The sequence below is a fragment of the Amblyraja radiata genome, chromosome 13 (genome assembly GCF_010909765.2).
Source record: "Amblyraja radiata isolate CabotCenter1 chromosome 13, sAmbRad1.1.pri, whole genome shotgun sequence".
NCBI classification, from domain to species: domain Eukaryota; kingdom Metazoa; phylum Chordata; class Chondrichthyes; order Rajiformes; family Rajidae; genus Amblyraja; species Amblyraja radiata.
Genome location: NC_045968.1, coordinates 39,769,272 through 39,796,734, shown reverse-complemented (window position 1 = coordinate 39,796,734; position 27,463 = coordinate 39,769,272). Strand labels below are relative to the sequence as shown.

The window sequence follows — 27,463 nt, the reverse complement described above, 5'->3', positions numbered from 1 at the left end:
AATGAGACGAAGTACAGGAAAGAGATTGAGAATTGGCAGGACATTGTCAGGACATTAACCTAGCCTTTAACGCAAGAGGAAAGAGTTGGTTGTTGACCTGAGGAAGCAAGGGATTGAAAACAACCTTATCGTCGTCAAAGGACCTGCTGTAGAGATAATAGACAGCTTCAAGTACCTTGGCTTCCATATCACCAGTAACCCAACTTGCTCCCTTTACATTGATGTGGTGATCAAGAAAACACATCTGTGTGTTTGCTTTCCTAGGTGTCCGAGAAGATTAGGCATGTCCACAAATGTGCTGTAGAAAGTATTCTGATGGGATGCACCTCAGTCGGGTATTGGAGCTTCTCTACTGTTCCAACTGCCTGAACCGGCAATGGTGCATCACAGGCTTGTCATTTCCTTACCTCCCAGTCAATCTTCATTAAGAATTAGGAAGGCCAGAAATATCATCAAAAATGTCACCCTAGCCATTCCCTTTTCTCTCTTCCACCTTCTGCAAGAAGATACAGAAGCCTGAAAGGTCTATCTCTAGACAGGAACAGCTACTTCCCCACTGTAATGCGATTCCTGAATCAATTTTCTTGTTTACACCCCATTCCTAGGGGTGTTGCGACATACTCTTACCTCTACCTCATTTGTTTATTCCATTACTGTACTTCAATATTCTTTTGCACAACGCTGATTTTGCACTATAACTTTGCAGCATTCTGTGTTTTTTCCACTCGTTGCATTGTTGTACTTGCCATTATTGTATCTATATTATTTACTTGGTGAACTTTGTGTTAACAGGGAATAACAGTAAAAACAGGGAAGAAAAGTGGAGGTGAGTGTTAATCAAATGAATCCAATATGGCTCAGATTGCAGTTTGCCTTGTTTGAAGGCTGATAGCTAAAACCGTTAACATGTCTCACATAGTCTTGAGAGTACTTAACATTATGACAACAGGAAAACACTGCTCTGGACACATGCCCCTGGAATAAAGCCACAGAGGCTGACATGCCTTTACACAAATATAGAGCTAAAGGGCAAGTAGGTAGATAATAGGTTTCCTTTATGATCACCTGGATAAGCAGGGAAGCATTGTGATAGTCATGTTTTTTGAATTCTCCAGTGCCTTTAACACCATCGGCCTGCATTGCTAGGGAACAAACTGACGAAGATGCGGGTGGATCCTCCGCTGGTGTCCTGGAGCACCACTACCTGACTAGACAACCACAATAAGTCAGGCTGCAGAACTGTGTCTTGGACATGGTAGTGAGCAACGCAGGGGCCCCAGAGGGGACGGTCCTCTCTCCCTTCCTGTTCACTATCTACACCTCGGACTCCTGCCACCTGCAGAAGTTTTCAGATGACTCTGCAATTGTGGGCTGCATCAGTGAGGGGAGGGGAGCTGAATACAGAGGTGTAGACAATGACTTTGTTGAGTAGTGTGGGCTGAATCACCTGCAACTCAACACCGACAAGACTAAGGAGTTAATGGTGGACTTAAGGAGGAGGGGAACACCCCTGTCCCCTGTCGCCATCAATGGTGTGGATGTGCAGTTTACCAGGGAGTACAAATACCTTGGAGTGTACCTGGACAGTGAACTGGATTGGTCCAGGAACGCTGAGGCCCTGTATAAGAAGGGACAGAGCCGGCTGTCTTTTTTGAGAGGCTCTGCTCCTTCAATGTCTGCAGTAAGATGCTGCAGATGTTCTACCAATCGGTGGTGGCCAGTGCCATCTTCTTGGCTGCCATGTGCTAGGGCAGCAGGGCGAAGGCTGCAGACGCCAATAGGATTAACAAACTCATCATGAAGGCTGGCTCCGTCCTGGGTGCGGAGTTGGATTCATCAGAGGTGGTCCTGGAGGGGAAGATGCTCCTCAAACTGTGGAGCATCCTGGACAATACAGCTCACCCCCTCCATGACACTAATCAACCTGAGGAGTACGTTCAGCAACATCGCGCCAAGATGCAGGACAGACCACCACAGGAGATCCTTCTCTCCTGTGGCTATCAAACTGTACAACTCCTCCCCCTCCTGTCATGGGGCAGACTGAGACTGACTCCCCTCGCCCCCCCCCCCCCCCCCCCCCCAAATCTTTGCACATCCCCAATCCTTTCCACTCATCACTTTAATTTCATGTTTCATATAATTTGTGTTATTATGACTGTTGGCAGATCAATTTCCCTCCTGGGATAAATAAAGTTCTATTGTATCGTACCGTAGGATCAGTGTGTAAAGTCATAGGAGATAAGCGAGTCTTAAATAAATATATCTCATATGTATGTACTGTGGAAAACGTCATAGAAGGTAAGGAATTATGGAAAAACAAATACTGTTATCTTGGAATATAACCACATACAAAAGGGGAAGTGCTAGCAGCATTAAAGTATATTAATATACATACATTGCCGAAGCCTGGTCAAGTGAATTCTAGGGCATTGTGGAATGCTAGGGAAGAAATTGCAGGGCCATTTGCAGCGATAATTGCATTAGCTTTAACCAAGACTGAGAGACCGGAAGACTGGAGGATGACAAAAGTTGTGTTTTTATTTATGAAGGGCTGCAAGATCAGCCCAGGGAACATGAACAGGGTCAGTGAACATGATATCAGCGGTGGGAAAATTACTGGAGGGGATTCTGACAGAAGGGAATTTACCAGCATTTGGAAAGACGAGGATTGATTAGGCATTGCATGTTTTTTTGTGTGGGTAACATTTGATAGAAGTGTTTGGAAGAGAGGATCGATGAGGCAGGGCTCTAGACATTGTCCACAAGGACTTCAGCAAGGACTTTGGCCTGCATGGTAGGCTCTGGCAGAAGGTTAGATAATTTGGGATCCCGTGTGAGCCTCGTTACCAATTAAAGGTCCATTGTTGCTCCCTCTCTTGTAGGGCCATCCACATAGTGTTTAAGAATGGTCACTGTCATATTTCCAGGGTAGAGGAGTCTAAAATAAGAGGGCCTATGTGAGATTGGAAAGATTCAAAAGGGAATTGAGGGGCAGACGTAAGATGCGGGATATATGGAACATGCTGCCACACGAAGCTGGAGAGACGGGCACAATTACTAGAATTAAAAGACACTTAGATGGGTTAGTAAAGATTTACATTAATCTGTGCCAAATGGAACTAGCTCAGAAAGACATTTTGGTCAGCATTGAAGAGTTGGGCTGAAGGGCCTGTTCCCATGCTGTATGTCTTTGACTCTTGGAAAATGTTCCTCATTGGATAGAGGAACAAAAAAAATTAAAAGTTCATATGCACATCATTAAAAGTAGCAGTGCATGTTAACAAGCTCATAAAAATACCAGTAATTTATTTCCAGAGGGATCAAATTGAAATGCAGAAGTTATGTTGTATGGATCCTTAATTATACTAAAGCTTGTCTAATAAAAATAATATGGGCAAAGAGTCATAGAGTGATACAGTGTAGAAATAGGCACTTCGCCCACACCGGCCAACAATGTCCCAGCTACACTAGTTCCACGCCTGCGCTTGGTCCACATCCCTCCAAACCTGTCCTATCCATGTACCTGTCTAACTGTTTCTTAAACGATGGGATAGTCCCAGCCTCAACTACCTCCTCTGGCAGCTTGTTCCATACACCCACCACCCTTTGTGTGAAAAAGTTACCCCTCGGATGTCTGTTGCCTCCCTGGTGCGAGGGTTCGAGATGTCACAAACCAAATTCAGAAGATCCTCGAGAGGAAAGGTGAACAGCCGGCAGTAGTTGTGCAAGTAGGCACAAACGACATCGGGAAGAAGAGGAAGGAGGTTCTGCAACGCGAGTTTAGAGAGTTATGAAGAAGACTGAAAAGCAGGACTTCTAGGGTGGTTATCTCTGGATTGCTTCCAGTACCTCGTGCTAGTGAGGACAGGAACAGGGAGATATGGGATTTGAATGTGGCTGAGGGGCTGGTGCAGGGAGCAAGGATTTAGATTTATAGACCACTGGGATCTCTTCTGGAGTAGGGGCGACCTGTACAAAAGGGACGGGTTACACCTTAACAGGAGGGGGACTGACGTTCTGGCAGGCAGGTTTGCTAGGGCTACACGTGTGGGCTTAAACTAAATAGTGATGGGGAATGATTGACAAATTGGGAGTATAAAGATGGCGTTAAAGGGGAAGTGAGTACAGGAAAAGTTATAAAAGACTCCCAAATTAAAGGGAAGGAAAGTTCGTGAAGGGATAAGAGAGTAAGGTCAGGGCCAATTGTGAGCGGTGTGAGAAGGGAGGTGAATACCAAAGTCAAAGTGTTGTATATGAATGCGCAAAATATAAGAAATAAAGTGGACGAGCTTGAGGCTCAGTTAGAAATTGGCAAGTATGATGTTGTGGGAATTACAGAGACATGGCTACAAGAGGGCCAGGGCTTGGAACTGAATATTCAAGGGTACACCTCCTATCGAAAAGACAGACAGGTGGGCAGAGGGGGTGGGGTAGCTCTGTTGGTGATGAATGAAATTCAGTCCCTTGCAAGGGGATATTGAAACAGGAGATGTGGAGTCAATATGGATAGAACTAAGGAATTGTAAGGGTAAAAAGACCCTAACAGGACTTATCTACAGGCCCCCAAACAGTAGCCTGGATATAGGGTGCGTTGAATCAAGAGTTAAAATTGGCATGTAGCAAAGGTAATGCTACGGTTGTTATGGGAGATTTCAACATGTAGGAACACTGGGTAAATCAGGTTGGTACTGGACCCCAAGAAAGGGAGTTTGTGGAGTATCTCTGAGATGGATTTTTAGAACAGCTTGTATTGGAGCCTACCAGGGAGAGGACAATTCTGGATTTAGTTTTGTGTAACGAACCGGATTTGATAAGGGAATGAGCTTAAAGAGCCATTAGGAGGTGTTGACCATAATATGGTAAGTTTTAATCTACAATTTGAGAGGGAGAAGGGTAAATCGGAGGTGTCAGTGTTGCAGTTGAACAAAGGGGACTATGGACCCATGAGGGAGGAGCTGGCCAAAGTTGACTGGAAAGATACCCCAGCAGGGATGACAATCGAACAACAATGGCAGGTATTTCTGGGAATAATACAGAAGGTGCAGGATCAGTGTATTCCAAAGAGAAAGAAAGATTCCAAAGGGAGTAAGAGGCAAGCATGGTTGACAAGGGACGTCAGGGACAGTATAAAAATAAAAGAGAAGAAGTACAACATAGCAAAGATGAGCGGGAAGCAAGAGGATTGGGTAATGTCTAAGGAGCAACAGAAGATAACTAAAAAGGCAATACGGGGAGAAAAGATGAGGTACGAAGGTAAGCTAGCCAAGAATATAAAGGAGGATAGTAAAAGCTTCTTTAGGTTTGTGAAGAGGAAAATATTAGTTAAGGCCAAGGTTGAACCCTTGAAGACTGAAAAAGATGAATTTATTATGGGGAACAAGGAAATGGCAGATGAGTTGAATAGGTACTTTGGATCCGTCTTCACTAAGGAGGACACAAACAATCTTCCTGATATACTAGTGGCCAGAGGATCTGAAGGAAATCCACATTAGGCAGGAAATGGTGTTGGGTAGACTGATGGGACTGAAGGCTGATAAATCCACTGGGCCTGATGGTCTGCATCCCAGGGTACTTAAGGAAGTGGCTCTAGAAATCGTGGACGCATTTGTGATCATTTTCCAATGTTCTATAGATTCAGGATCAGTTCCTGTGGATTGGAGGGTAGCTAATGTTATCCCACTTTTTAAGAAAGGCGGGGGAGAGAAAACAGGGCATTATAGACCAGTTAGCCTGACATCTGTGATGGGTAAGATGCTGGAGCCAATTATAAAAGATGAAATAGCGGCACATTTGGATAACAGTAACAAGATCGGTCCGAGTCAGCATGGATTTACGAAGGGGAAATCATGCTTGACTAATCTTCTGGAATTTTTTGAGGATGTAACTAGGAAAATTGACAAGAGAGAGCCAGTGGATGTAGTGTACCTGAACTTTCAGAAAGCATTTGATAAGGTCCCAAATAGGAGATTAGTGGGCAAAATTAGGGCACATGGTATTGGGGGTAGAGTGCTGACATGGATAGAAAATTGATTGGCAGTCAGGAAACAAAGAGTAAGGAGTAACGGGTCCCTTTCGGAATGACAGGCAGTGACTAGTGGGGTCCCGCAAGGCTCGGTGCTGGGACTGCAGCTATTTACAATATACATCAATGATTTAGATGAAGGGCTTCAAAGTAACATTAGCAAATTTGCAGATGACACGTAGCTGGGTGGCAGTGTGAACTGTGAGGAGGATGCTATGAGAATGCAGGGTGACTTGGACAGGTTGGGTGAGTGGGCACATGCATGGCAGATGCAGTTTAATGTGGATAAATGTGAGGTTATCCACTTTGGTAGCAAAAACAGGAAGGCAGATTATTATCTAAATGGTGTCAAGTTGGGAAAAGAAGTACAACGGGATCTGGGGGGTCCTTGTTCATCAGTCAATGAAAGGAAGCATGCAGGTACAGTAGGCAGTGAAGAAAGTGAATGGCATGTTGGCCTTCATAACAAGAGGAGTTGAGTATAGGAGCAAAGAGGTCCTTCTGCAGCTGTACAGGGCCCTAGTGAGACCACACCTGGAATATTGTGTGCAGTTTTGGTCCCTTAATTTGAGGAAGGACATTATTGCTATTGAGGGAGTGCAGCGTAGGTTTACAAGGTTAATTCCCGGGATGGTGGGACTGTCATATGCTGAGAGAATAGAGCGGCAGGGCTTGTATACTCTGGAGTTTAGAAGGATGAGAGGAGATCTTATTGAAACATGTAAGATTATTAAGGGTTTGGACACGCTAGAGGCAGGAAACATGTTCCCGATGTTGGGGGAGTCCAGAACCAGGGACCACAGTTTAAGATTAAGGGGTAAGCCATTTAGAATGGAGATGAGGAAACACTTTTTCACACAGAGAGTTGTGAGTCTGTGGAATTCTCTGCCTCAGAGGTCAATGGAGGCCGGTTCTCTGGATACTTTCAAGAGAGAGCTAGATAGGGCTCTTAAAGATAGCAGTCAGGTGATATGGGGAGAAGGCAGGAACAGAGTACTGATTGGGGATGATCAGCCATGATCATATTGAATGGCTGTGCTGGCTCGAAGGGCCGAATGGCCTACTCCTGCACCTATTGTCTATTGTCTATTGATTCCTATTAAATCTTTTCCCCTTCACCATAAACCTATGTCCTCTGGTCCTCGATTCCCCTACTCTGGGCAAAAGACTCTGTGCATCTACCCGATATATTCCTCTCATGATTTTATATACCTCTATAAGATCTCCCCTCATCCTCCTGCGCTCCATGGAGTAGAGACCCAGCCTACTCACCTCTCTCTATAGCTCATACCCTCTAGTCCTGGAAACATCCTTGTAAATCTTTTCTGAACCCTTACAAGCTTAACAATATATTTCCTATAACATGGTGCCCAGAACTGAACACAATATTCTAAATCCGGTCTCACCAACATCTTATACAACTGCAACATGACCTCCCAACTTCGATACGCAATACTCTGACTGATGAAGGCCAAAGTGCCAAAAGCCTTTTTGACCACCTTATCTACCTGCGACTCGACCTTCAAGGAATCGTGCACCTGTACTCCTAGATCCCTCTGCTCTACAACACTAACGAGAGGCCTACCATTACTGTGTAAGTCCTGCCCTTATTCAACGTCCCAAAATGCAACACCTCACAGTTCTGTATTAAATTCCATCAACCATTCCTCCGCCCACCTTGCCAATCGATCTAGATTCTGCTGCAATCTTTCACAACCATCTCCATTATCTGCAAAACTGCTAACTTTTGTATCATCAGCACACTTGCTAATCTTGCCCTGTATTTTCTCATCCACATCATTGATGTAGATGACAAACAGTAACGGTCCCAACATCGAACCCTGAGACACACCACTAGTCATAGGCCTCCAGTCTGAGAAGCAACCTTCCACCATCACCCTCTGCTTCCTTCCATGGAGCCAATTTGCTATCCATTCACCTATCTCTCGTTGGATCTCATGCGATCTAACCTTCCAGAGCAGCCTACCATGTGGAACCTTGTCGAATGCCTTACTGAAGTCCATGTACACAACATCTACAGCTCTGCCCTTATCAACCTTTTTGTCACGTCTTCAAAAAAAACAATCAGATTTGTGAGACACAACCTTCCCACGTACAAAATCACGCTGACTATCCCTGATCAGCCCTTGCCCATCCAAATGCTTGTATAACCCATCCCTCAAAATACTCTCCAGTAATTTACCAACTACGGATATTAAGCTCACAGGCCTGTAGTTCCCAGAATTTTCCCTGCAGCCCTTCTTGAAAAGAGGCTTAACATTTGCCACCCTCCAGTCTTCCTGCACCTCTCCTGTATTTAAGGATGACTTATAAATTTCAACCAGGGCTCTCGCAATTTCCTCTCTAGTTTCCCAGCAATGTCCTCGAATATATCTGATCAGGCCCTGGAGATTTGTCTACCTTGAAACACGCAGTACCTTCAGTACTTCTTCGACGGTAACCCTGACTGCTCTCAAGACACTTCCAGTGACTGCTCCAATTTCCTCCGTCCTACTGTTTTTCTCCTCTGTAAATACAGAGGAGAAACACCCATTTAGCACTTGCCCATCTCCTGTGGCTCCACACAGAGATGACCTCTTTGATTCCTGAGAGGTCCCACTATCTCTCTAGTCACCCTTTTCCCCCTTATGTATTTATAAGATCTTTTGGGGTTGTTCTTGATGCTACCCACCAGAGCTATCTCCTGGCCCCTTTCCCTTCTGAATTCCTATTTTAGTTTACTCCTTAGTTCCCGAAACTCATCCAGGGATGCACTTGATCCCAGCTGCCTATACCTGTCCCATGCATCCTTCTTGTTTTTGACCAACGCCTCAATTTCCCTGGTCAGCCATGCTTCTGTTGCGTTTGCCTGCTTTGCCCTTCACTCTAACAGGTACGTACATATCCTGAGCTTTCTTCAGTACACTTTTAAAAACACCCCACTTGGCCGATGTTCCTTTCCCCTCAAATAACCTGCTCCAATCAACTTGAGCGAGACTTTCTCTCATACCCTCAAAGTTGGCCTTACCCCAGTTGAACATTTTAACATGTGGACCCTCTCGGTCCCTATCCATAACTATCGTAAACCTAATTGAACTGTGGTCATTGCTCCCAAAAGGCTCCTCCACATACACTTCATGTACTTGCCCTTCACAATTTCCCAATACTAGATCCAGCGTTGCCCTCTCACGTGTCTCCACATACTGCTTAAGAAAATTCTCCTGAACACTTTTGGGGAATTGCACCCCATCTAAACCCTTCACGCTATGATGTTCCCAGTCTATATTGGGAAAGTTAAAATACCCTACCACAACAACGTATTTGACCTGCAGCTGTATGCAATATCCCGGCATATTTGTTCTTCTACTTTCCGTTGACTATTCGGGGATCTGTAGTACACCCCCAACAAGGTTATCATCCCTTTCTTGTTCCTCAGCTCCACCCATATAGCCTAACTAGACGAACCGTCCGTAATGTCACCTCTGAACACCCCCTCCTCTTTTTCCCTCACCCCTGTCTCTCCTGAAGCTCCTGTACCCTGGAACATTGAGCTGCCAGTCCTGCCCGTCACTTAATCAGGTTTCAGTCACGGCCACAACGTCACAGTCGCTCATACCTATCCATGCCCAAAGCTCATCTGCCTTACCTGTCAGGCCCCTTGCATTAAAATATGTGCAGTCCACCTTCCTCGCTCTCCGCCTTTCACCTGCCTATTCTGTCCACTAATCTTCCCCGCACCACCCTCCATGCCAACTTCTAGCCTATCACGTGCATCTGTCTTGCACGAAAGCCCAGAAATTAAAGAAAATGCTTATATTTATATCAGAACTGATGGAATATAATTCTCAGGAAAGATTAAACATGTTGGGGTTTATATTTCTGACAAACAGGGTTTGGTAAAATAGAAATAGAGATGTTTTCACATTAGTAATAACAAAGCCTTATACCTATAAAGCCTATATAATAGGGATTGTGGTGAAATCAACGACTAGCAAATATTTAAAATGTAGACTAAAGGGCCTGTCCCACCAGCATGCGATTGCATACGTCTAGCGCGACCAAACGGAAGCGGAGTTCGCGCTGAGTTCGTGCTAAGTTCGCGGTAAGTACGTGCAAAGTTCGCGCGTGACGTAATTTATGTAAAGCTCACCAGTCAGCTGGGCAGGAGGCGGGCCGACTGAATTTGGACGTCGGGCGGTGACGTAATCGTGTGACGTCATCGCGCAATGCCACTCGCTAGGCATACGCCGTCAAGACGCTGCGTACGACGTCAAGACGCTGCATACGCCGTCGAGACGCTGCGTACGCCCGTTGAGACACTGCGTACGGCCTCAATGCGGCTGCAGGCCGACAGGCCGTTGTCGCGCGGGATTTTCGGACAGTGCAAGATTTTTGGAGCCCCGCGCATTGTTGGGACCAGCCCCGCACAATGCCATACGTCTCTGCCGATAGAAATGGGACCGGCTCCGCGAGGCCGTACGCCTCAAGCGACCACGTTAGGTCGCGCTAGACGCATGCAATCGCATGCTGGTGGGACAGGCCCTTTAGCTTCCATATAAATAATTAGATAGAGCTGGGGAATGGAGAGAAAAAAAATAAAGATTACATCGGGAGACAAAGAAAGAGATTTATGTGGAACAAACATCAGTCTGAATCAGTTGGGCCAAATGGTCTGGTTTTGTGTTGTAATCACTGTACAAAACATAAAATGAAGGCTCGAGATTGATTCCTTAGATTCTCAAAATACCATAATGTTTTAAATATATAATTTAAAAAATGTTTTATTTGCCAGTACAATTTTTCATCAGTGTCCGGACAATCATAAAAATTGGACAATTTACTTATTGTCCTTGGCCAACAATAACAAGATGGATATTGGATGGTAATCAGAGCTTCCAAGGTCTTATCGAATTTAACCAGATTTTAAAAATAACCATTGTTCTCCAAGTTCCTGGGTAGAAGAATTTTATCATTTGTACATTCTTTAGTCGGCAAACTATGATGTACAAGTTTCTGCTGCAGCGAGTAATTCAAGCAAATAGTTTCATTTTCTAGCTGTTTTTGCAATTCTCATTGTAAATAACAGTAGGTTTTTTTCTTGCTGCATTGAAAGACGCTATGTAAATTGCTTCCAAATAATATGTAGTTAATTTACCATAATCTGTATTTGAGCAATACAAATTGCAATTTCTTCTCTAAAAGTGCAATGAAGGTTGGTTTTATTACAGGTATAAACCTTTTAATTCAAATGATTGCTTACTGGAATCTTGGAAACTTGTGTTGCCACTCACAAAGTTAATTAGGATCTGGAATTTGAGTTAGAATCTCTGCCAGACTTGTAAAATAAATGGATGAGCTTCTTCATAAGATGTATTCTGGCAGGCCACAGATGAATTTATTGGAACATAGATTTTAATCTAAAAGTACTCCAAAATACAAATTCAATTAAAGGCAAGGTTAAAAGAGAAATATTATTAAAATTGCCTTGCCTTGGTCAAATGGAAGTACTTCCCCCTTTAGTTCCTTAGGTTCTTTGCCAGACTCTTGTTGTAATATTTAGCGTTGAAGTTTAAACTTAGGCCTGCAATGAATTGTTTTGGAGTAAAAGGAAAGTAATTTGAGTCATTGGAACGGAATAATTCATGTTTCTGTGTACTTATACCAATGGGTTTTAGATATTTTGAGCACCCTGATTAAAAAATATTAAAACTATTCTCCAAACACCTTGATTCCATCTTATCTCCCCCCCCACCCCGCCCGCCTCCCTCTCATCCAGTCCCTCCCCACCGACATCCGACACACCTCACCCTTCAACTCTTCAATAACATCCAATGACTAGGCTCCCATTGCCTCATCTTTACTATGGATGTCCAGTCTCCTTACATCTCTGCAGCCCAGCGGCAATGTCACAAGACCCTCTTGACCCTATCGCAGTCGCTGCAGCCAACATCATCAAGGACCCACACCATCCTGGCCACACACTCATCTCTCTGCTACCATCGGGCAGAAAGTACAGGAGCCTGAAATCTGTTGCATCCAGGTTCAGGAACAGCTTCTTCTCCACAGCCATCAGGCTATTAAACTCGCCAACAAACAGACTCTGAACTGTAACAGCCTATTGCACTTTATCTGCTTATTTATGTGTATATTGAACTGAACTGTTCTATATTTTTGTTTACAATATTCTGTTGTGCTGCAGCAAGCAAGAATTTCATTGTCCTATCTGGGACACATGACAATAAGCTCTCTTGACTTATCTTTTCTTTGAACAGAGACCCAATCAGTTCCCCTCTACTAACTCTACTGATTGGAAAAACTTGCTCTCACCCCCAACAACTTCTATTTTGTCTCCTCTCATTTTTTCAAATTAAAGGTGTAGCCATGGGCATTTGCATGAGTCCCAGCTATGCCTTCCATTCTCAGTCCGAAGAAGGATCCCAACCCGAAATGTGGCCTATCCATGTTCTTCATGGATGCAGCCTGACTCTCTGAGTTAATCCAGCACTTTGGTTATTTTTTTTGTAAACCAGCATATGCAGCTCCTTGTGTCTAAATGTCTGTCTTTTTGTTTGTTATGTGGAACAGCCCTTGTTTCAAATGTACACTAGCACCATCCCACTCTCTCACCAAGACTTATTCCACTATATCGACAATGGCATTGGGGCTGCTTCCTACACCTGTGCACAACTTGTTCATTTCATTAACTTTACTACTGACCTCCATGCTGCCCTTCATTCTATGACACCACTTCCCCCCTCCCCACCCTTCTTGATCTCCCTTTCTCAATCACAATGGATAGACTATCAACTGACGTCTGCTACAAACCCACTGACTTCCACAGTTATCTGCACTTTCTCCCACCCTGCCTCTTGCAAAGACGCCATCCCCCTACTCTCAATTCTTTCCTCTGCCGCATCTGCCCCCAAGGTAAAGCCTTCCATCCAACACATCGTCCTCCAGCACTTCCGCCATCTTCAGCGTGATCCCCTAACCAGTCACATCTTCCAAACCCCACCTCTTTCCGCTTTTTGCAGAGACCGTTCTGCCCACCACTCCCTGGTTCACTCACCCAACCAATCATCCCCTCCCCAGGTACTTTCCCCAGCAACTGCAGGAGACGTACCACTTGCCCCTATGCCTCCTATCTCACATCCATCGAGGAACCCCATCAGTCCTTCCAGATTCACATGTACCTCCTCTAACCTCATCTACAGTGTTTGGTTTTCCTGATGTGGCCTCCTTTGCAGCAGCGAGACCAAGCAAAGTCTAGGTGACGATTTCCACTTCCTATTCTCACACGGACCTTTCTCTCCCAGGCTGCCTCCATTGCAGAGTGAGGGCGACACACACATGCTGGAGGTACAACACCCTTATTCCACTTTGGTAGATTGCCCTTAACAACTCTCTTAGTTGCCTTATCAAAACACTAATCAAATTTATAAGAAGTTGTAAGATGGGAGGTTTATTGTGTTCATATTAATGCAAGTTCTGACCTGCTTAGTGTTAGTGAGCACATCCCCCCACTATTCCCTCCACCTCACTTAAGTCTGGTGTAAGGAAAATACTTCCATAAATGAAACTTGAAATCCTGCTGCAGAAGTGTCGTCTTTCACGGTGAACTCTGCCGTTTTGAGTTTGTTTGCTCGACTGAACTGTTCTGCTGATGAACTATTCTTTGAAAGCATTTTCCAGATTCTTTCAGATTGAGGACTGGCTTTATTTGGCACAGTGTTTATTTCAATCTATTTTGTGTTTCTGTGTGGATAAGCTGGATGGCATCTCTCTCTTTCAAATACATATTTGGCTGCTGTTTCAAAAATAAAATGCAGTACGCTGCCAGACCTTATTTAATGTGTTTTGTATTTTCAGTTGAGCAGTTTGAATAACTGTTTTTGGCTGCTATTTTTTAGCAGACTCACAAAATGCTTTATGCTTTCACTATTCATCTAGTCAACGATTCTCCCATGTCAATGTTAAACCTAAGTCAGTGCTCCCTTATTGAAACATATTGGTCAGGCGGCAATTTGTTCTTGTTTATTTTGGCCACCGGGGTAACCATGAAAAACTTTGAACTTTTTGAACTTTGAAACAAGTTTTGCAGGAGCTGCTTTAATTAAAATAAAAGACAAATCTGAAATGTTTTAATAGTAGCACTGCACATTATATTCTTTGTGCTCCAGTTACAAATCTGTGACCATTCTCACAAAACGATATAAATGAAAGAAAGAATGATTTATACTGTTCCTTACTATTGTTTCACATGCTTTTAAATATTTTAAATTGTCGTGATTGTTGTGATAAAATCCCCAAATGGCAGTGTGATAAATGACTTGATTCTTATGTTGGTGTGCTTGTTGATGAAGGTATTAGGAAAAAAATCCTTGCTTGAAACAATTAAGGTTTTGAAGTAAGCAAACATTTGCACATTCAGACTCCTTGCCTGGACTTGAACATTCAAGGTAAGTTAGCAAGAGTGGTACTACATTGTTGGAAGTAAGGTGGCTAAAGTTTGTTATCAATGACTATACTTTTTGTAATCTGTGTGTTTGAGTGAATGCATGAAACTCTGTGCCTGGGGCCTACACACTTCAAGAGCGTGGAATAGAATGACTGCTCTTCACCATAATCGTTTACACTGCTTTCCAACAGCAATCATTTGTGAGCACTGCCTAACCATTGAAATTCTTTCCCCACTGTCCATAAATATCTGATATCCCTGACCACATCTAATGTTTCTTCTAGACTTGCTCTTTTCATTGTTAGTCATTCAGAGTAGAGGGCCCATCAGCCACAAACCCGCTCCGACCATCATGCAATCATTTACACTATACATCCATTACTCCCATTTACATCCCTACTCTTTCCCTCAACAGAGTCATAGAAAGAGAGAGAGAGAGAGATAAAGCATGAAAACATGGCCTTTGGCCCACCGAGTCCTTGCCAACCATTAACCATCTATTTACACTAATCCTACAGCGGCCCACTATGAAGCGAGTTACCGCCTGTCCCAGCCCCTACTTCTCAGAACTCCCTTGATGCTCTTAGCTGAGTGTCCTTGGGGTCCAAAATGAAAACAAAAATTGGAGGGCAGCACAGTGGCGCAGCGGCAGAGTTGCTACCTTACAGCACCAGAGAACCGGGTTTAATCCCGACAATGGGTACTGTATATATGTAGTTTGTATGTTCTCCCTGTGACCACGTGGGTTTTCTCTGGGTGCTCAGGGTTTTTCCCACATTCCAAAGATGTACATGTGTAGGTTAATTGGCCTCTGTAAATTGTCCCTAGTGCTAGTGTATGGGGTGATCATGGTCAGCGTGGACTCGGTGGGCCAAAGGGCCTGTTTCCAAGCTGTATCTCTAATGCCTTAAAGTCTAAAGCCTACATTAATCCCATTCTCCTATGTTCAATCAACTGATTCAAATTCAATCATTCACCTAGACACAATGGCCAATTAACCATCCAACATTTTCGGATGTTGTAGGAAAGCAGATAATCCAGGATAAAGCCATGCTGTTACATGGAATTTGTGCAAACTCCACACAGCCTGAAGAAGGGTCTCGACCCAAAACGTCACCCTTTCCTTCCTTCCAGAGATGCTGCCTGTCCCGCTGAGTTACTCCAGCATTTTGTGTCTATCCGCACAGACAGTGCCACAGTTCAGGATTGAGCACCGTTGTCTGAGCTGTGGGGCAGCTGACAGGGCTACCCTCCCTCATCCAGCCTAGACCTATGCCTCATTTATTGTTCTCATTTTGGCAGTGGACAGGTGTTCCATTATTTTCTATTTTCAGTATTTGTCATTTCTTTACTTTTTTGATTGCTGGGGCATTTTGAACATGTTGAACATAATGAATAATTTACAGTCCAGTTGTTACATGATGACTATTACTATTACTGACGCTAACATTTTTAAAATATATAAAAAAAGATTTATTTAGATTCATTTTATTGTAATTAAGGATTTGAATAATCAATGGATCAAGTAGCAATGTTACAAAATTTTGAGATTTGCAAGTCTGCAATTTATTCCATCAGATAAAGCATAAAAAGAAGTTTAATTTGACACATAATTCACTTTCATATCTTCAGTATTAAACGAGTTATGGCCATTTTCATACTCGGAAATTAGCATCTTGTTCCCTATTGCTTTTCCATTGACTTAACACAAAAGCTGTGATCGAGGACAGTCAAAAGCCCATAACTTTCTTAAAAATTAAGAGAACTGATTGATATTTTCAGTTATTATAGATTGAAGCATTCTGAAACAAATATAAAACATCTTACTTAGATGACCTGGTAATTAAAGCATATAATTAGTTAATTACCTAATTGTAGTCAATTACAAAATTGACCGTTGTGACGGAAATAGTAATAAACCGCCTTGAAAATTCAAAAATGTGATATTCTCAAGATCAGAACTTTAATATTATTGTATTATATGCTGTAAATCCGTAACAGATAGGTAAATAAATTACAATTTCTAGCAATAGACCAAGTATTTATGGAGAAGATCAGATGCTAGCTGGTACATTGGCATATCATAATCAGTAGCATCATCATACTCCTCAGATTGTAACCAATAAGAAACTCTGTACACCTTGTTTTTCCTCAACTTTTCAATTTAGGCATTGTAAACTACAAGTTTTTGCTCTTCAAATCACGCATGACATGGCTTTATGCCCACTACTTTCCCATTAAGAATGTCCTGTAGATTCCATAAGAAAATTATATATTTTTTAAATAGCCTAAGTATCCAAATAACAAACTAATCCCATTCACACAAGAATTAACAATATAACACGATTTTTAAATCTCACTGTCATGAATGTATATGCCAGATGGAAAGAATTTAATGTTTAATTCCCATAAATTAATCTAGAAACATCCACTCAATATAATTAAAATGATTATTTATTTGCACAATACATGGGACTAAAACTGATATTTAGTATAAAAGTATTGACTATGGATAGACAATAACACACAATATAGACGATTTAGATTCTCTTATGACATGATTGTCCAAAAAAAAGAGCATTTAAATCATCTTGCGAATGGGTTTTTCTGGAACGCGATCGATTGGAGCCTTGCATTTGCGGTGAATTTGAACTCCATATCGGCAGGCAAAACACTGCCAGTTCGTATGGGGCCCAAATCACATTTTCGCAATGTAAAATTAGATTAAAGCCATCCCAAGAAGCAAGATTATATGTAAAATAGACGACTTACCCTTTGTTTTGTCCCGTTCTTGCGATACGTCACGTTGTAGGCGTTGAGGGTGTTAGAAGTCGCATTTTATTTTAATCTAATTATTAAATTGTCTCGCGATTTAAAAAACAAACAAATCGGGAACAAAAGTCTGATCGATTTTTCTTCAGCAGCTAGCAGCCTGAGGAAATCCGCCTCCGACAGGCAGTAGAAAACTGGATTTTAATCCCGCCTATCCCCCCCCCCAGCAGCATCTCTGGAGAAAAGGAATGGGCGACATTTCGGGTCGAGACCCTTCTTCAGACTGATGTCAGGGGAGTGGGTGGGACAAAAATAGAATGTAGTCGGAAACAGTTAGACTGGTGGAAGAACTGGGAAGGGGGAGGGGATGGGATGGGGAGAGAGTGGGAAAACAAGGGGTATTTGAAGTTGGAGAAGTCAAAGTTCATACCGCTGGGGTGTAAGCTACCCAAGCGAAATATGAGGTGCTGTTCCTCCAATTTGCGCTGGGCCTCACTCTGACAGTGGAGGAGGCCCAGGACAGAAAGGTCAGATTGGGAATGGGAGGGGGAATTGCAGTGCTGAGCCACCGGGAGATCAGGTAGATTAAGGTGAACTGAGAGGAGGTGTTCAGCGAAAGGATTGTCGAGCCTACGCTTGGTCTCGCCAAAGTACAGAAGTTGACAACTGGAACAGCGGATACAGTAGATGAGGTTGGAGGAGCTGCAAGTGAACCTCTGCCACACCTGGAAAGACTGTTGGGGTTCTTGGATGAAGTTGAGATAAAGGGACAGGTGTTGCATTCTCTGCGGTTGCTGGGTAAAGTTCCTGGGGAGGGGGTGGTTTGGGTGGGAAGGGATGAGTTGACCAGGGAGTTGCAGAAGGAACGGTCTCTGGAAAGCAGAAAGAGGTGGAGATGGGAAGATGAGGCCAGTAGTGGGATCGCGTTGGCCAGGTGTGGGGGATTATATGCTGTATGCGACGGCTGATGGGGTGGAAGGTGAGGACAAGGGGGACTCTGTCCTTGTTGCGAATAGGGGGAGGGGGAGCAAGAGCGGAGCAGCGGGATATCGAGGAGACACTAGTGAGAGCCTCATCTATAATGGAAGCGGGGAACCCACGTTTCCTAAAGAATGGGGACATCTCCAATGATCTAGTATGGAAAACCTCATCCTGGGCGCAGATGCGGTGTAGACGAGAGGGATAGTCTTTACAGGAAGCTGGGTGGGAAGAAGTGCAGTCCAGATAGCTATGGAAGTCAGTTGGTTTGTAGTAGATGTCGGTCAATAGTCTGTCTCCTGTGATGGACACGGTGAGATCCAGAAACAGTAGGGAGATGTCGGAGATGGTCCAAGTGAATTTGAGTGCAGGATGGAAATTAATTGTGAAGTTGACAAAGTCAGCGAGTTCTGCATGGGTGCGGAAGGCAGCACCGATTCAGAGGTCAATATAGCGGAGGTAGAGTTTGGGATTGGGCCAGTGTACGCCTGGAACAGGGATTGTTCCACGTACCCTACAAAGAAGCAGGCATAGCTATGTGCCCATAACTACGCCTTGGATTTGGAGGAAGTGGGAGGAGTCGAAGGAGATGTTGTTGAGGGTAAGGACCAGCTCTGCTAGGTGGAGGAGAGTATTAGTGGACAGAAATTGGCTGGTTCTGCGTCCGAGGAAGAAACGGAGGGCTTTAAGACCTTCCTGGTTGGGAACGGAGTTGTAGACTAAATGTAGAACATTAAAAAAAATCCAGCTCCTGTTGCTGCTATATTTATACTGAGTTGGTTGTGTTGTCTGTTGAAAACCACAATATGTGTAAGGGCTGCTTCATGCCATGATACTGGCATTGCACAAGATTGTAAATTGGGTTGTGGTTATACCTGTATTGGCAACTGACAACTACATCCAAAGTGTGACTGGGATAATTCCAGTGCAACATCGGTTTTTGATCTACGGGCAATTCATTCATATTTCAGTAGAGGATCGTAACTTTGTAGGACTTACAATTCAGAAATTGCTAGTTAGCCCATCATGGGCATTCCCGACTTGGACCTATGCCCCCTTCTCTTTCCCTACACCCTGTAAATTATTTACTCAGACATTTATTTAATTTCTTTCTGAGAGCCCTGATTGATTCTGTTTCCACTAACTTTAGAGAGTTCCAGATCACAACCAATCTGCATAACAACTTATTTGCCCTCATCTCCTTGCATGCTCTTCAGTTTAAATCTGTGTACACAGGTTCTTGAGTCATCTGCTGATGGAAGCAACAACTTTCCACTTACTCTTTGTAAACCTATTATATTCTATCAAATCTTCTTTCAACTTTCTTTGCCTCAGGGAGCTAAAAGTAATCCTTTTTCTTTAATTTTTAAAATTAATTTTCATCAGTGGCGTAGCTGGTAGAGCAGCTGCCTCACAGCACCTGATTCCAGGGGTTTGCCCCTAACCTTAGATGCCGTCTGTGTGGAGTTTGCATGTTCTCCCTGTGACCATGTGGGTTTCCTCCGGGTGTTCTGGCCTCCTCCCACATCCCAAAAACTTGTGGGTTTGTAGATTATTTGCCCTCTGTAAATTGTCCTTAATGTGTAGGGATTGGATGCTAAAGTGCGATAACATAGAACTAATATGAACAGATGATCGATGATCAGCATGGCTTTGGTGGACTGAAGGGCCTGCATCCATACTGCATCCTTCAATTCAATTGTAAGCGTATTATCTTAAATTATAATTTTTTTAACTTCAACTGTTTTAAGTGCGTTGATTGTTGATGTTTAGCTATGAGTATAGTTCAAGAGAGGTGCTAGGCTGTGCTTCCCGAGGCCCAGTGGCCGCTTGTGGACCATTCTGAGAGTAGAAGGGTCATGGCAACAAGACCTTGAGCCAAATTATATATACAGGCCACAAAAAGTTCGTTCAACCGCAGAGGCGGGCCACATCCAGCATAACTGAAGCAAAATCGCTGCTGACACTGGCCACTCTCTCATTTCACTCCTGCTTTCAGGAAGAAGGTATAGGAGTCAGAAAACAATGACCATCATGTTCAAGAACACTTTCTTCCCAACCATCCAGCTCTTGAATACTACAAAAACCGACAAAACTATGAACCACAAACTGTCTTGGTCACTGAGGACTTTGCACCTTTTTGCCATTAGTATTGGTGTTTTTAATTTATTTAACTTTTTTCATTTATTATGTTATATGAGTACTGTGTTATGCTGTTGCAAGTAAGAATTTCATTGTTCTGTTTTCGGTGTGTATGACTAGCACTCGTGACTATTCTATTCCCCAACAATGAATGATTACATTATGTTCGCTTTCCTAATTACTTGCTGCACTTGCATTCCAGCATTTTAAAATTCATGTGCAAGAACACCGAGATCCCTCAGAACTTGGCAACCTCTCTTGTATTTTTTTTAAATTTTCCTACCTAAATGGGCCAGCTCATATTTTCTCAGGTTGTGCGCCATTTGTCAGTTCTTTGCCCACATGCATAGATTATCTTTGTGGTCTCATCTCCTCTTCAAAAGTTGCTTCCCTGCCTATCTTTGGGATCATCAACAGATTTAGTAACCATATCTTGGGTGTTTATTATGTAAGTAAATGACTTCAGGTAGATTTTAAAACAATTGAGCCCCAGTATCAGTCTTATGCTACAGCACCAGTTGCATCTTGCAGACCAGCAAAGAAAATGTTTATGTTTTCTGTTTATGTAGACAAAAATGCTGGAGAAACTCAGCGGGTGAGGCAGCATCTATGGAGCGAAGGAAATAGGCAACGTTTCGGGTCGAAACTCTTCTTCAGACTTTTTTCTGTTTCTTGTCTGCCATCTAATTTTTATCAGCGCCAGTAGGTTATCTTCTGTACCTTTATTTTTTTCATTGTTTTCTTTGATGTGTCACTACCTTATCAATTGCCTTCTGCAAATCTGAATACAACATATCCCCGCCTGCTCGCCCTCTTCCACCTATATCTCTCCCTCTGACTCTACTTATCACTCTCCTCTCATTATGTGACACTTTTGTGTCCTTTTCATCTTTAGCCTTTTTCTGCCCATCTGCCAATCAAACCCCCATCACCTGTATCCACTTGCTAGACGTTATCCCTCCCCCAGCCCGTTTCCAGCTTTCTCTTCTGTACCACAATCAGTCTGAAGAGGGGCCCTGACCTACAACATCGTCTTTAGAAACATGGCCTTTAGAGTTGATGCCTGACTCACAGTTGCTCCTACACTGTGTGTTTTCCAGCATATCCACTGGTTCTCCTTAATCCACAGCACGTTACTTCAAAGAACTCCAACTTGGTCAGCCATGATTTCCTTTTCACCAACCATATTAAATATGTTTGGGGTTTTTTCAGTGCCCTGCTATGATGTCTGTAATTATGGCTTCTAACAATATACCCATGACAGATGTTAAGCCAAATTTATACTATAGTTCCTGCTTTCTGTCTCTATTCCATTTTGAATAAAGGAGTCAGATTTTATTTTTTTAATTTAATAGAATCATTTGTAAATCACAGTGCATTTGGAAAATTGAAAACATCTCAACTATCTCAGAAGCCATTCTAAGATCGCAGGGAGCAGTTCTAGCTCAACCAATTTGCATTTGGCACCAAATAAAGCATTTCTCTGATATTAGATGGGCAACACACATCTAGCATAGCTATAAAGTCTTTGTGGAAGATGTGAATAATAATGAAATTGAACCAGTACTTAGCAGGAAACTGATTTACTTTGGCTCACTTTGAGATAATAGCCAGGAGCTAAACTGGAAATTGGGTCAAATAGAGTTCCTGACCGGCAACTTGGCTCCAATGTAAAATATTAGTTCTAGTTCCAGATCAAAGTACTTATCAATTCCAGGCCTCTCGTGTATGTGGTTTTCCACTCTTCGGGTGGATTCAGTTTGTCCACATAGACATCAGATTATTTTTTATATCTTTGCGGCAGCTCATGGCAATTGTAAAATTGGACTTGTGAATTTAACGAAGCATTCACACTGCCCAGATTTGTCAGCTTGCCAGCGATCCATGAAACTGGTTTTAACATTTCTGCTATATTTCTACCTTAAACCAAATGCTTAGGGAAGGTCTTTTTTTGTAGATGTTTTTTTGTGAACTAGTAATTCAGAGACCCGAGTTGATAATTAAATAAATGAGAGCTCAAGTCTTACAATGACAGATGAGAAGTAGTCCAGTCGTCCCAACTTTTTTTTGAAATTATAATGTCTAGTATATTGCTGTTTGGTTCCGTTCCCACACGAGTTAGTAATATTTGTTGCCAGGAAATGTATAATTGAGAGGTGGGGCTGTCGTTTAATTTGTAGGGCTTGTGGATGTAGTTTTAGATGTGGGTGGATGTGCTTTAATGTCCTTTGCTAATGGGAATGCTTTCTTGGCTATCAGCTCGTGGCAGTCTTTGAAGATGATTTCACTGCTGATGACAGGTACTTCAGAAAGCCACGATCTGTGTTTTTTGAAACCATTCACATGGCTTCCTCGAGATGGGATGTCTATGGTGCGTAGGCAGTGGTCCTAAACAGTGAAGATTCTTTAAGATTACAATGGCTCTTGATCAACTGGGCCAATGGGCTGAGTAATGGCAAATGGAGTTTAATTTAGATAAACTCAACAAGTTGCATTTTGGTGCGACAAGCCAGAGCTGGCACGGTGAATGGTGGAGTCCTGGAGGTGTTATAGAACAGGAGTTATAGTACCTGCACACCCATTATAGAACAGGGGTGCAGGTACATATTTCCTTGAAAGTGGCAATACGGGTAGACGGTGGTGAAGATGTTGGTAAACTTGCCTTCATCGATCAGAATATTGAATACAGGAGTTGGAACATCATCTTACAGCTGTACAAGATGTTGGTAAGGCCACATTGGGCATGCTATGTTCTGGTTTCCCTGCTATAGGTACATGTATAGGGAAGGTTTTGGGGGATATGGCTAGGCACAGGCAAGTGGAATTTGTTCGGTTAAACAACTTTGTCTGCGTGGATGAGTTGGGCCAATGTCCTGTTTCCATAGATAGACAGAAAATGCTGGAGTAACTCAGCGGGTCAAGCAGCATCTCTGGTGAAAATGGATAGATATAATTTCGAGTTGGGACTCTTCTTCAGACTGATTGTGTGTGGGGGAGGGAGAAGGAAAGCTGGGCAGGGAAGAGGGGAGTCCTGATAAAGCCTCGAAGGTAATAGGCCGACACCGGTGAAGAAGGTTAAAGCAAGGAACTGCGGATGCTGGTCCACAAAAGAAGATAGCCCCGTGGGCCAGGCAGTGTCCCTGGAGAACACGGACAGGTAACGTCTTGGGCCGGGGCCCCTCTCCAGACGGACTGCAGGGGGGGGGGGAAGCTAGACGAGAGGAGAGGCAGGACAAAGCTCGACAGGCAATAGGACGACACTGGATAGGCAGATGGCTGAACAAAGGCCAGAGATGAATAGTTAGAAGACAAAAGGAGCCAAGAGCCACGCCTTACGAAGCCAGAGTACGGAATGTAGGTGGAAGTGGAGGGGGAGGGGAGAAAGAGGCGCAAGGCCAGGTGGGGCACAGGGAAGTGGTGGGGTGGCAGCACATATGGACAAAGGGAGAGCGGGAAGGCCAGGCAGCTACTCAAAATTGGAGAACTCACCATTCACACCACTGGGTTGCAAACGAGCCACGTTGTAAAGCTCTATGACTCTATGCTTGGGATGATGTCTCTGTTGTGCAGGTAAGCAACTCTGCCAGCCATTCCTTTTCCTTTGGTCTGATGTTCATCAGGGCTTCAAGATAACTTCCATTGGCTCCTGCTTTCCCCAAATTGTTTCCCTTCAGCGCACTGCGTAGTCAAACATGTTAAGGACTTGAAAAGTGGGATATTCATTACATGCTAAATTTGTGGTCATTTTCATCAAAATTGATTCCATAAGGTGAGTAATTTGATTATCTTTACCACTAGTAAAAAGGACAAGTACAAAGTGTTCATTTGATTGGATTTTTATTGAAGGTTGGGTTAAAGTGAAAGTCTACGATACTGTCACATTTCCATAAATTTTATTTGTATCTTGATGGGTTTTTAATCATTACGTTAAAGCCCATTTGATCTTCACGACTCCAATTGAGACAACCAGATTGGTGTAAAAATACACCTGGCTCATTTATCCCCATTGTTGCAAGAAACCTTCTGTCTTGCTCCTGCTTTTATATAACTCATGTAACTTCAGATCTACCAAGGTGGTTGATTCATTAGTGCCCTTGCAAATGCTTGACAAGCAACTAACACAAGGGTTAATTTGGAATGGACAAGAAATGCTGGCTTTGCCAGTGACACATTCCATGAAAGAATGGATTTGTAGATTATGCGTTTATTATTCAGGAGTAATTCACAGACAACATCCGAGGGAATAATCCTAATGGCACTGCTTGATGTGGCTTGATTTAATTGCATGGCAGAGGGAGATTGCTCTATGGTAATTTTGCGGGAAGCTATTGTCAGCAAGAGGCAGCAATGTTGCATGTTAGTATGTTTTAGCATGGCTGAGGTTGGATATGCGTTTAAAGCAAAATCAATGGTTCTGTGTAAGTGATTATTAAGAGTAAATGGATGTGATGGACCCAACCTTTATTGAGATCCATGCTAGCTAATCCTAGCTAATTTCCTCTCTGGATATGTATTAATTTTACCCTTCGAAATACTTTCAAATGCCATGTCTCCTGCCCCTCACACTTCACAGATGTTGCATTTACAGGTCTGTATTTTTCTACTTTGGATAATGCTCACTACATTAATGTCGAGACCTGAACTAATATGGTGAACCTGTGCAGTTTCCACTCTGTAATTACTTTTGGCACTTCAGCTGAAAACTTTAATGCAATCTAACCCAGGTTCCTCGGATGACTCATTTTGGCCCTTACACTCTTTCCTTAGCTTAACCAATATATCAAATCAATTCCATGTTATCCATCGTGATACATTCATCTGGTTTCTATGTCAGGGTTTACCTCTTCAAGTAACCTTAAATATTACAAAAAAGTTAATTAGGATGTATATCTCTGCTGGTATCTGCAAGTTGGGAATTCTCTCCTTTAGGGTTTCTATTTCACTCTTATTATTCCCTTTGTTTTAATGTAATGCATTTCTAGAAGATAATACCGTAACAACTTTTTCCTCTTCCTCTATTCTAACTCAATGTTCATCTTTTTCCTTTTAGTTTGAGTCACTATTCTTGTGCTTCTCAAGGCCCACCTGCTTTTTGATTGATTTCTTTGTATTCATGGCATTCTACCACTATGATTTTCTGCTGGAATGGAATATGCTTATTTTGCATCATTTTGCTTCCTTAAAATAAAAACCAAATTGCTCTACGTGCCAAAATGTAATCTGCCTTTTTTCAGCTACCTCATCCCTCCAATTATTAGATTATGTCTGCATCTTTTTTTCCGTTTTCTTCCCCCCCCCCCCCCCCCCCCCCCCCCTGCCCCACTATAATTCAATCAAGACTCAATGAGTCCCAACTTGAACCATCGCTGATTCATTCCCTCCACAGATGCTACCTGACCCGCTACTCCAGCACTTAGTGTTTTACTTTAAGTTATCATGCTGTTTGTGGTTCCATTCAGTGCTGGAATTCCATTTTGAATCTAGATTATTTGCTGGTGCATTTTTTTAAAACTATGCTGTAGACAACATGGAAGAAGTTTCTAGAAATGTACCATGTAAGGCAATGGAAATGTTAGTCACAGCTGTCTGGGTTTGCTGGATGTTGCAAGTGTTACGTAGGTTTGAAAGGACTCTTGTCGGGAATTACAGCCATTCCATAAATGTGCATTTCACCAAACTAATCTAAAAACTACTTTAAGTAATATTTCATTGCACAAATGACTTGCTTTCTGAGTTTAATGTGCCAGCTTTGGAGTTTTGTTTTGAAATTGTATTTGAGTTTGCTTTGTGGCAGTGAAGGTTATTGTCAATAGAAGTGTTTGCTTGTTACAAGTTGCAATATATTTGAGAGTAAGTGTAAAGGCAAAGTGACTATGTCATTCGTGTTACGTATAAAGTAACTGACATAATTCTTCCTTATAGGGTAATGTGCAGGCTCAAATAAATTTGGACAAATAAAAGCCAGAGATGAAGGATAAACATTGGGATTTCATTGGAAAGATTTCTGGATATGCATGCTTTTGATTAGGTTGTTATGAAACAATGAAGAAATATCTTAAAACCATTGAGAAAGCCGCATGCGTTAGATTCCAGAGGGCTAAGGTTTAACAGATATATCACGCCAAACTGTTTGCTCATTCCAGGAAGTTATAAACAGAGAGCAGACTTGTCTGTGAAATGCCCATGATGTGAACTCTTTCCAAGAGGAAATTGAGATAATGGTAGGGTTAAACCCAGAGAAACCAACAGGATGCAAGTAGTTTCACATTGTCAGTTTGGACAGATTTCTTCCAGATTGAGCTGTCACTCCTGTGCTCTTATTCACTGTGAAGAAATGTAGCCTCGTTAAGGGTGAAATGTAAAACCAGTTTCATTAGTACAGCTTCTGGTAATTTGTTCAGTTACTTGGTCCGTTCAGCTGTTCTGTTGATGCTTTACAGCTTTAAGACTTAGCGTTTCCATGTTGTCCCGAACTGATGTCAAGGAGGAAGAAACTAACACAAACTAACCAGGCGTTGTTTAAAATCCTGTCTCTGCAGTTTTATGGTGGAGTTCATAATATCTTTCTCATATATCAAACCCAGGCAACTGGTATTGAGGGAGTGTCTCGAGGAATATAGAATGTGTACGAAAGAAATTCAGAGCACAAAAAGGGATCATGAAACATCCTTGGCAAGTAAGATTGAGGCAAATCCTAAGATTGTATAAATATAGGTCCATGGGGTTCAAGTCCATGGTTCTTTAAAGTGGCAGCACAGGTAGGTAAAGTGGTGAAGAAGGCTAATGGTGTGATTGCACCACAGGTTAGGGCATAGAATATAAAAGTTGAGCCATCGTGTTGCAACCTTACAAAGCACTGTTCGACTGCTCTTTAGAGCAGGGGGTCGGCAACCTTGTTCCGCATAGGGGCCGGACGCATGTCTGTGAGCGGATGGCGGGCCACATCTATCATATGCACACATGGATCCCGCCCCGGATGGCAGGCAACAAAGCACATGTCACATGGATCCTGCCCCTTCGAGGACGCCACCTCGCCACGAGGACGCACTGGCCAAAGATCATAGAGCGGAGCAAGGTACTCCATTATGCAG

General features: G+C 42.9%; 1 protein-coding gene and 1 long non-coding RNA gene across 3 annotated transcripts in view; one reads left to right on the top strand and one right to left on the bottom strand.

The window, feature by feature from the left end:
- Nucleotides 1-27,463, top strand: part of rnf13 (ring finger protein 13) — a 204,797-nt gene that overhangs the window by 151,666 nt on the left and 25,668 nt on the right. The gene's annotated exons all lie outside the window — the stretch shown is intronic.
- LOC116979918 lies at nucleotides 245-15,090 on the bottom strand. The gene is made up of 3 exons (XR_004413803.1): nucleotides 15,051-15,090; nucleotides 12,037-12,042; nucleotides 245-255 (listed from the first exon to the last, which is right to left on the bottom strand). It is a non-coding gene; the product is annotated as an uncharacterized LOC116979918 (long non-coding RNA).